Below are 9,793 nucleotides of genomic sequence, written 5' to 3' on the forward strand. Positions count from 1 at the left end.
CGCAAAAGCCTCGTGTCCATGGAGCACCACATCGACTAGAGAGACGAGAGGTGTCCCTGACAACCATAAAGGAAATATGGACATGACAAGAGGGGAAAATAGGCTGAGAAGAAAAAGAGAGATTTACCAGATCCCGGCCTGGTATAGAGCTGATAAAAAAAAAAAGCAAGGGTTAAAGGTGGACAAAAGAGGTGGGGGCTGCCACGAGGCGATCCCGGAGGCAAGTCGTCTGGTGGCTTGCCGTCCTTTACATATGCGCCCCATAACAGGGCCTTTTAAAATCAGCATGAAACACCAACACACAAAGTGTCACGCAGAAAATGTCAATAACAAAGGCTGAAGTGAGAAATTCCTTTTTTTCCCCCTCTCTGTCTCTCACCCACCCCACAGCTTTTCCTCAGAGTTTGTCACAGTGCTTCAGTTTTCTTCTGCAGAAGGCAGCTCATTAGCGGAATTACACATGATTACACATAACCAAGTTAATACGGTGGTAAGCTGCTCTAATTAGACTTATAAATTACACATGGCAAACTTATAAAGATGATTTAATTCCACACCTTATTTTCATGTTCCTCAACACAGCAGGGAACAGTTGGGCCAATAATGAGTTCAGTTTTAAACGGACCTTTAAGTTAGGCTGCTAATACACACATCATATGACATGTTGTTTCTGCAAAGTTTGACACATTGACTCATTAATATTTGGGCAAGTGCATTTTATTTATTTATTTATTTTTGCTGACTTACTAGGTGGGAAGATAAATACTCAGTTTATCTGTAATTATGAAGCTACTGCCAGAAGACAGTAGCTTAGCAACAAAACAACAACAAAAGCTCGCCTGGCTCTGCCAAAGAGCAGCAAAATGCCAGACATAAATTAATTAACTGACCGATTAATGAATCAAATTTTTCCCAGGCTTTGTGGCACAGCTGAGCGAATTCTGAAAACATGCCGCTGCATGAGACTTTCAGTTGGACCCGAGAGGATCCCATATCGCCTGTCAAGTGTTTTTTCATTAGAGCCACTACATTCCTCAGGGGCCTCTTTCTTCTGCTTCTGCTGTGGCCCTTCGCAGAGAACCGCAGCAGTACTTTTAGTTTAAAGTGGATCCCCAGTGTAGTGGATCCTACAGTTTGTTATGAAACATCTGAAAAGACCAGAATGTCCGTGTATGTGTGCGTGTATAAAATTGAAGCGTCTTTTGTATATTTTTACTCCATAGTGATTCAATCTATGTAGCTATTTAGTCAGTAAATTGCTTTAATTGGGGCAGGTCACCATTCACATCAATAAAGTCCATTCACATACAGGTGTGAGTAAGCTGTCGCACTAACCAGCTCAAATACTCTGCTCCCTTAAGTAATTCAGCCCACATTTCCAATAGTACTCATAGCTGGAGGCTAAAGAGCAAACTACAAGATTCTGTTAACTAATTTAGCTCTGACGTTGACATTCAAGACTTACACGACATCCGAGGAAAAAACTATAATGTAGAAATATCCCTTTGACTGTAACTGGAACTGACAAGGCATAACTGGACGGAAGTCTGGTTAAAATTAAAAATTATTGTACAGACTCAATCTTGTTTGTCTTGCTGTCCAAAACTTAATTATTTTTGCTCCACCAACAACAACATTTGCAAAGCTAAACTGTATTGATGCTCCGAGTCAGACTGTTCTCTGTGCTACATTCTCCTGGAGCGTTTCATATTAACACCTCGGTGGACGTTTGCAGACATAGAGGTATAAACTGGTACAAATGCATATGCAACTGCAAATGCATGGACCTCACTAGCCTAAAGTGTGGATGCAGGATGCATAATTAGTTACAAGTAAAGACAGACACGTGGAAATAGAATTGTGTTTAGGTTTAATATGAGAAGGAGAATGCATTTTACACAAGGTAATATGATAGCCTGCCCAATAAACAGAACTTGCATAACACAAACACAATATGAGGCTGTGTGGAAGCCACATACCTGAAAAAGCAAAAAGTAATTTTACAGCTTGCTGCTGTAATTTGGCTGTATGTAAGAGAGTGAAACAGCTGACTGACCAGCCCAGACAACGCGTGGGTAAGGACATGGCTCAGATAAGTTATCTATTAGAGAGACGGAAGCAGCTGGGATAGAAGGAAAACACCATAAATAACAAAATCTACAAGATTAATCAAGCACTTCAGGGGCATTAGTGTCAGATTCCAGGCTGAGAAAACATGTCCTCTGAAGAATGACAGGGACTCTAATTTGGACCCAGAGAGTGTCTTCTCCGCATGACAAATCAGTTCCCACAAAGGCACACAACCGGTGCTCTCACTCAGACACACACTGGAAGTATTTTTCCGTTGACACACTTTTTATCTGTTTATCTTTCCTCTTCCCTATCCCACTCTCTCTTTCTCTCCCTCTCTCTTACACATCGAGATGGCCTTACGTTCAGATCAGCCCCTTTGGACATTCACAAATGCACCAGAGCAGACGCATTAGCTGCCCTGCAGGTCAGATACTGAATCTGTAATTATCTCAGTGGAACTCTCTGACTTTTGCTTTGAACCTTCACACAAGAACTTAGGCCTCCTTTTGTAAGAGCCAGACTCAGACAGAAACATCTTGAAAATACTAATGCAACACTAATGTATCTCAATTATTAGTCTCCACATTGGCACCTGCATTCACCACACTGCAGTTTATCCTACATTTATGGAGAAGAAAGGCCACGGTGAGTAATAACATATATTACGTTCCAAGGCTGAGTCAACATCCTGTCTCATTCTTTGATATAAATGACCACCAGCATCGGGGATTTTCTCACATATAGTTGCAGCACAACTATTACAAAGTTAATAGTCAACCATGCATCCTTTTTCATCTGCTGTCTACTGAACACACAGACCTGGCATGTTATTCCAGATGTTATTCTCCCTAGCAACCCTTTTAGTTAACAAGGAATTCCAAGGTGTTCCCAGGACAGCCGTACTGTATGTAATCCCTCCAGCAAATTCTGGGTCTATCCTGGGGTCTCCTTCAAGGTGGCCTTCCCTGGTAAACCTCCGGGGGAAGGAGCCCTGGAGGCATTCGTGGAGGCCCAAACCACCTCAAGTGGCCCCTTCTGAAGTGAGGGAGCGGCAACAAGAGGCTTGAAGAATGTAATTGGAAACAGCAGGTCAGTTCTTTGATAAAAATCTAAATTATGAAAGCAAGACGAGTCTGCAGCATTGCTAGTGCATCTGAGCTAAATGCTAACGGTAACAGTTTGGCTGAAGACAATGGTGATGCAAAGATTCTGATGTTTACCATTTACTTATCATTTTTTCGTCTATAACTTTTTTTTAAAACAGTGATCTATCGTTATCGATTGATAACCAAAATATCGAAGTTGTCATTAGCTTTATATAGCTCCATAGCATCTTCCACCTCACTCTTTTGGTTTTCCTGCCCACAGCAGCTGTTTGGTCATAGACAGAATAGTAACAGCAACCTAGGCTTTACTATCAAGTTGAGTGCAGAGGTTTTAAATATTTTGTCTCAAAAAAATCTAGATTTCCTATCCTAAACTGAACGGACTGGATAGCTGTTGCAGTCTGCGGTCGACCACTCAACCATCGGGAAAACTGTGGCGCAACTATTTCTAAAAATATTATGTTGTCGTAAGCTGATTGTCTAAATGCAACCATGTTTGGGTAAGACACATCAAGGTGATTTGACTTCATTCTTCTTGTGCAATTTGAGGGTTTGTAAACAAATCATTTGTTTCAAACCACTAGTGAGGCTTTTCTGCCATTATAGAAGATGAAGAAGCCAACTTAATTTTGTTCCGGTAGAAATACGATCCTTCATCTCCAACAAGAGCTTGTCCTTTGTATTAGCACTAAGTATGACTGAGATGAAGGAAGCTGATTAAACTCACTCTCGTGGAAATACTATCATTCATACACTTCAAGAGCTTGTATTCCTAATTAGTTCAGACGATAAGTTGGCCATCCATCATTTTGGTGGGTGCTGCACTTTGGCTAAGTTCAAGGCTAGAGAGTGACTCACCCTGTGCGGAAGTTTATAATGCTGCTATTAAAACTTACATCACATAGTCTTACTTGGATTTAAAATACTCTGTAAGAATAGGGGGTTCACCACATACACGTACAAATACAAATACAACACGTATCCTAGCTATGATACTCTTGGTCCTTCATATGCCCTCTGGAGTACAGAATCATTAAGAACTCAGAAGATGCAGGTGTGATTCTTCACTGTCAGTCTTGTAAGCTGTTATTTGGAGCCACTGCAAATCCAACTTGTTGCAGCACTTTATATAACACTGTGCTGCCATGGTTTGTCCCGCCTATTAGCAGAAACTCAACTCTGTTGATAGTGAGCAACCGGCAAACATTGCAGAATCAGAAGTGCAATGAACCAGAGACAAGCCGCCAGACAATAGACTATGAGATTTACCGAACCTGAACATGCTAAAAAAAAATTCTACTTTGGTTAGATTCTGGCATGTGGTGTTATAACTATTATAATCAGATTGTATGCTAACTATAGTGCAATTAAAAACCCAATTATCTGAGATCCTTTCAACGTTATGCTTTGTAGCATCTTCCAGCTCATTCCTTTGGTTTTCCTGCCCACAGCTTTAGTGTTTTGGTATTTTTTCCACTGCTACCATCAGCATTGTTTCCATTAGCTGCAGCAGGCAGCTGCTTTCAGTGATGCTCTATGACCGTACTATGCACCTACAACCACAGCTACACAGCTATCGGCGAGATAGAGAACCAAGTTTAGCATTTACCAGCTAAAGAGGCAGATTCCTCCCCTGGTGCCTATTAATAAACCAGAGTTTAGGGAGCTATGATCAGCAAGTGGACGAAAACACTGTCCCAAATGAATGCAATGTTATCAAAGCAAAATATGTCAATGTTGTGTTCAACAACTTGAATCGCTGCTTACAAATGGTTAACTAGTTTTTATTTAAAAATATCAGCAGCTAAATGGGACTGTAAGCCCTGGGGGAATATGTTTTCTGCATGATCAGGCAGAAAACGCTTTCTGAGGAATAATACCTGTGTTTTCTAAGCATTGTCCCTCACCTACACAATCCATTTTATTTGTTAGAGTCCACAGGGGTTGTTGCGCATATTGTGCATCTTTGCAGTCAAAGGCTTAAACGTATCGCTCTTTGCATCTCTCCACGCACCGCGCAATAACAGTTTGCCACCAAAGCAGCTCTGATATGGACAAATAGAAATAAACTTTCTTGTCCTGGAAGGCTTCAGTGACAAGCATAAGAATATGTGGCTTTAAGGGTTTTAAACAAGATATAATCTCTAACCAACAAAACCTCAGAGAGGAAAGAAAAGAAAGAGTGCTTGGGTGGTTTTTGCCAAGACGTAATACTGGAAATCATTATGCACAACATTACAGTCAATGATTTCAAAATTGTGAAAATCAATTACTGCAGCAGTATAGAACAGGTAAGACTATGACATGCAAGCTTCAGGGTGAAGTATTCAACTGAGACAGATCAATCTTCAAATAGAAAACGTCAAACCTCCCGTTTATTGCTCTGCGTGCTCACATTTTATTAGAGCAATGGTTTTAATTTAGCATTTCTCTTGTTTTTCTCTTCTTTATGCTCTGCCCTTAAACAAACGCACGAGTACATATTTGAAGATGTGACTATAAAGACATAATTGTAAAACGGTAAATAAATAATAGGGCAGCTCCTTTGACAGAAATACAGTACGGGTAGTTCTGCAAGTGACATCCCGAGAAGAGAGAAGGCCGTGCAGCCCCCAGAACATAGCTTCCTTTACTCTGCTTTAATAACTCACATTACTGTCTACCTGACGAGAGTAAAATCTATTCTGAACAATGACAGTCAAACAGTGCCATGATATGTGACTGCCATTAGACCGCGTCCATATCTCTGAGCTCCACTCTGCTCCTTCTTTCTTTCATTGTGCTCCACCCCGTACCTCATTCCCTGTCTCTTCTCCCTCCGCTGCGACATTTTCACTGCCATGACGACAGAGCGCGTGCGTGATAGTGCGCGTGCGCACGCTCTCGACGTTGTCTCTTAGCCCATCTCCAGATGTCAGGGGGCAGGAGGGCTGCAGATGGTCGTCATTCCCCTCTGACAGCTACAGGAAAAAAAAGAGATTGGGAGAGAAGCAGACAGAGAATTAGAGAGGGGTTAGGATTGGGGAAGGGGGGGGGGGGGGGCAAATGAAGCGTGTGAGGAACAGAAGGAGACCACGAGAGAAAGAGAGAGAGAAAGAGGAAGAGCGATAAAGGACAGTAAAGAGGCTTCTCTTGTCACAAAGGTGGCAATATTGCTAACACTTAAACTCCACTCTGCTTGAGGGGACGTTCTGTACAGGGAAACTCATGGAGTGAACAAAATTAGAAAGATACAGCTGTAGCCCTGCTTTCCAAAGTGGACTGGTCCCCGTCAGAACATACATTGCTGCTTTATTTTGGATCCATTTATATGATAAATTAAACATTAAATGTTTAATATGAAGCCACAGATTAATTTTTGAAATAGAGAATTTCTTTCCCATACGACACTATTACAGTTTATGTTATGTTGTGACATATCTTGGAAAACTAATTGGTCATATTTGGCTTTTATTTTAAAAGAGGACAGGACAACACGGAGGGAGTATTAGCCTCAATTCATATGGAACATCTGGCTCTTAACACTAAGTGACACAAACAAGATGTATCAAAGCAAGTCAAAGAAATTATTACATCTATCTGACTTTAAACTTATGCTCCCATGGTTAGATGAGCATAATTTGATAATATGCACATGCACGCCGGCGTCTTTTTAAACGGAAGAAATATCCTCAAGCACCAAAAAAAAAAAAAAAGTAGTACAAGATAGAAGAAAAAACTGTATAACAGACGGAAAGCTGTAATGAAAGAGTAAATTACCATCGAGAACATTCTTTGATGTGAATGTGAGCATTTGGAGAGAAGGAAGAGGAGGAGGAGGGAATGTCGGATTGAGCCCAGAGAGGAAACAGAGGAATGGAAGATGAAGTGAAGGTTAATGAGGAGTCTGACACCCCGGGGGAACCTTCGCTTGGCTCCAGACGTACACACAAACGCATGCAGACAACTAAACACCATGGTAAAACCCCTTTAAAAACAGTTAACCTATAGTTTAGCTTATCAACTGGCCCATAACACGGGAAGGCTGCCTTATTAACGCACACAAATGCACTCACAGGACAACAGGCACTCTTGTTGGAACAAGAACAGGCACACAAACAAAACATGGCAGTGAACTGGCACGTTATGACAATTTAAAGCAAGCGTGCACACATAAATAACAACTTCTAGAGCTCCGCTGCCTCGATGAAACGTCATAAATAAAGAAGATGTTACATTTCAAAGTGCTGGAATTTGCACATTTGGAACCAGTGAGGTGTTTTGTTATGACAAAGAACGATTTATTTTTACAGCGAACTACTAAAAGCCTCCAAAGTAAAATAAATGAATCAATCTGAAAGCGCTGCCCTGACAAGAGTGAGAAGAGTGAGGGAAAAAAAGAGCATGATGCAATGTTTCTGCATTTTAATAGTTTGTGTTAGTTTGGGGCTCCATGGACGGCACTTCTGGGCTTTTGGTCCATCACGTTGGTCCAGACTAAATTATCTAGCTCTCGATAAATATTAATAGACTGCCATGGTATTCTTAAAACAAAAACCCTATTCTTTAAAATTGTATCCACCCCCATCATTATGTAATCCTAAATAGCATTCATTTGTTTAAAGCTGCCTATCACCAAAGCACCACTGTGTTGAGTACACATCCTCCTAACAGAATGTAAACTTCCTTGTGCTTGTTTTCTCGGTTGCCGGAGGAGTCAGAATTTCTGGTACAACTTTGCTTATTTCTAAGGTACAAGGAGGAGGGGACACGTAATGAAGTGAGTAAATCTCAAGCAACACTTACAGGACAGAGTACACGTACCAAAGTTATTGTTAGACTGACAGGTGTCATCATTCATCAGCCATTTTTTTCCAAAACCCACTCCAAAAATCCACTTAACACCATGACTGCCCAATTAAGTGAAGGTGAAAATGCAAGCAGGTTTTCAGCTTTTCTCTAAAGCCAACATTTTTCATTCTTTGCACGTCTATTTCTGTCCCTCCGTGCGTATTCAGACAAATGCAAACTATTTGGAAGGAGATTTGTCGACAAGCGGTTGACGTTATCCCCTTAAGCGATTTTTTGCTTCTGCCCTTGGAAGACATTCTTTCAGAGCATCTTAATTTGCAGCGCCTTTAGCCCTCTGCAATTCTGAGAGAGCCTCCAGAAGGAAAGTTTGTTTTTCTTCGTCGGTGTGGACTCCAAAACCTGCCCCACAGCCTCACCTAAGGGACTTCACTCTACCACATAGCGGTTTTGCTACGCACCTCACAGCGAAAATACAACAAAGAGCATGTCTAAAATTGGTAAGACAAAGCTGCTTTGTAGCTCACCTTTGTGAAATAAAATTTTCATTGATCCTGTTTAAAAATCCTGCCTGCACTTCCAGGACCTTTGATCATCGCTGATGCAGCGTTCACTCGGCACATTGCATTCGAGGGCTGAGTGCGAAGTGAGCGAATCTCAAATGTCAGTGGGCACAGTGGATGTGAGTATTTGTGTGTTTTGGTGGAGGGCATGCTCTTTAATCTTTGACCAGCTGGAGTGAAGTGCACTGTGCTTCATCACTGTGGTGTGAAGTGATTGGTCCCACACACACACACACACACACATATGCACAGTAATTCATGGCACAGTTTGTGTTTGAGCTACCCGCCAAAAACAGGAAGCAAACACAGCTACAAAGTAAATACGGAGATTGATGAAGTGAAGAAACTGTGGCACAAACCATATAAAAACCAAACAATGCAAACCAGCAGCGCTCAGCAGAGGCACACTTTGTGTAAGCGGGCAAATTCCAGGGCCAGGAGCATAAATAGATGTTTTCTGTTTTCTTGAACGAGAGCCAGCAAATTACAACATATTTGGCCTAATTCCTTTTAAATTGGGAGAAAAATCTGGAAACGGGTACCATTAAATCCTATCATTGCCAAATTGTTTTAGGTATTTATTTTTGCAGAAGCATGCAGACATGCACAACTGGCAAGACAACAGCAAAAAATTGATACAGAGAAAATGTTCAGCAATCAGACCAACAACAGAGACTGTCAGATGGAGAAAAAACAAGAAAACGTATGTAAAAAATTAATACGCTGGACGTCTTAGATTTGATGGCACATCTTCAAACCATTTTTCAGAGGCTTCTGTTGCTCTTTGTTGTTCTGGATGGGGTGATCCGCCATTTCAAATCATCAGATTCGACAGGGGGTTTTGTGGCTAGAGCCCGCTGTGATCTGGAGATCTGATAGTGGAAGGCCTTTGAGAGGGAAGTGGTTTTGAAAGACGTACAAGAGAATGATCAAGAACTGGAAGAAGGAGACAGAGAGAGGTTTAGTCAAGACAGGGAGGATGATAGAGCGCTGAGAGGATGAGGACCTTGTAAAGAAAGATGAAAAGTAAGGTCAGTGTAATTCCTTGGAAGGATTAGCGCTATCTTCCCCGGGGTTTCAGACTTTTGGTTCAGCACACACGCACAGTATAACATACACAGCGTACCTACACTATGAGTACACACGTAGGATTTACCCTGATCCAGTAATAATCAAGTCATACTCTTCTCAGGACTGTTATTTAGTTTAATAACTCTTGTGAAATCTAACATTGTGGGGCCATGTTGTTATTGTGGGGCCCCT

This window comes from Mugil cephalus, chromosome 12 (assembly GCF_022458985.1).
Source record: "Mugil cephalus isolate CIBA_MC_2020 chromosome 12, CIBA_Mcephalus_1.1, whole genome shotgun sequence".
NCBI lineage: Eukaryota > Metazoa > Chordata > Actinopteri > Mugiliformes > Mugilidae > Mugil > Mugil cephalus.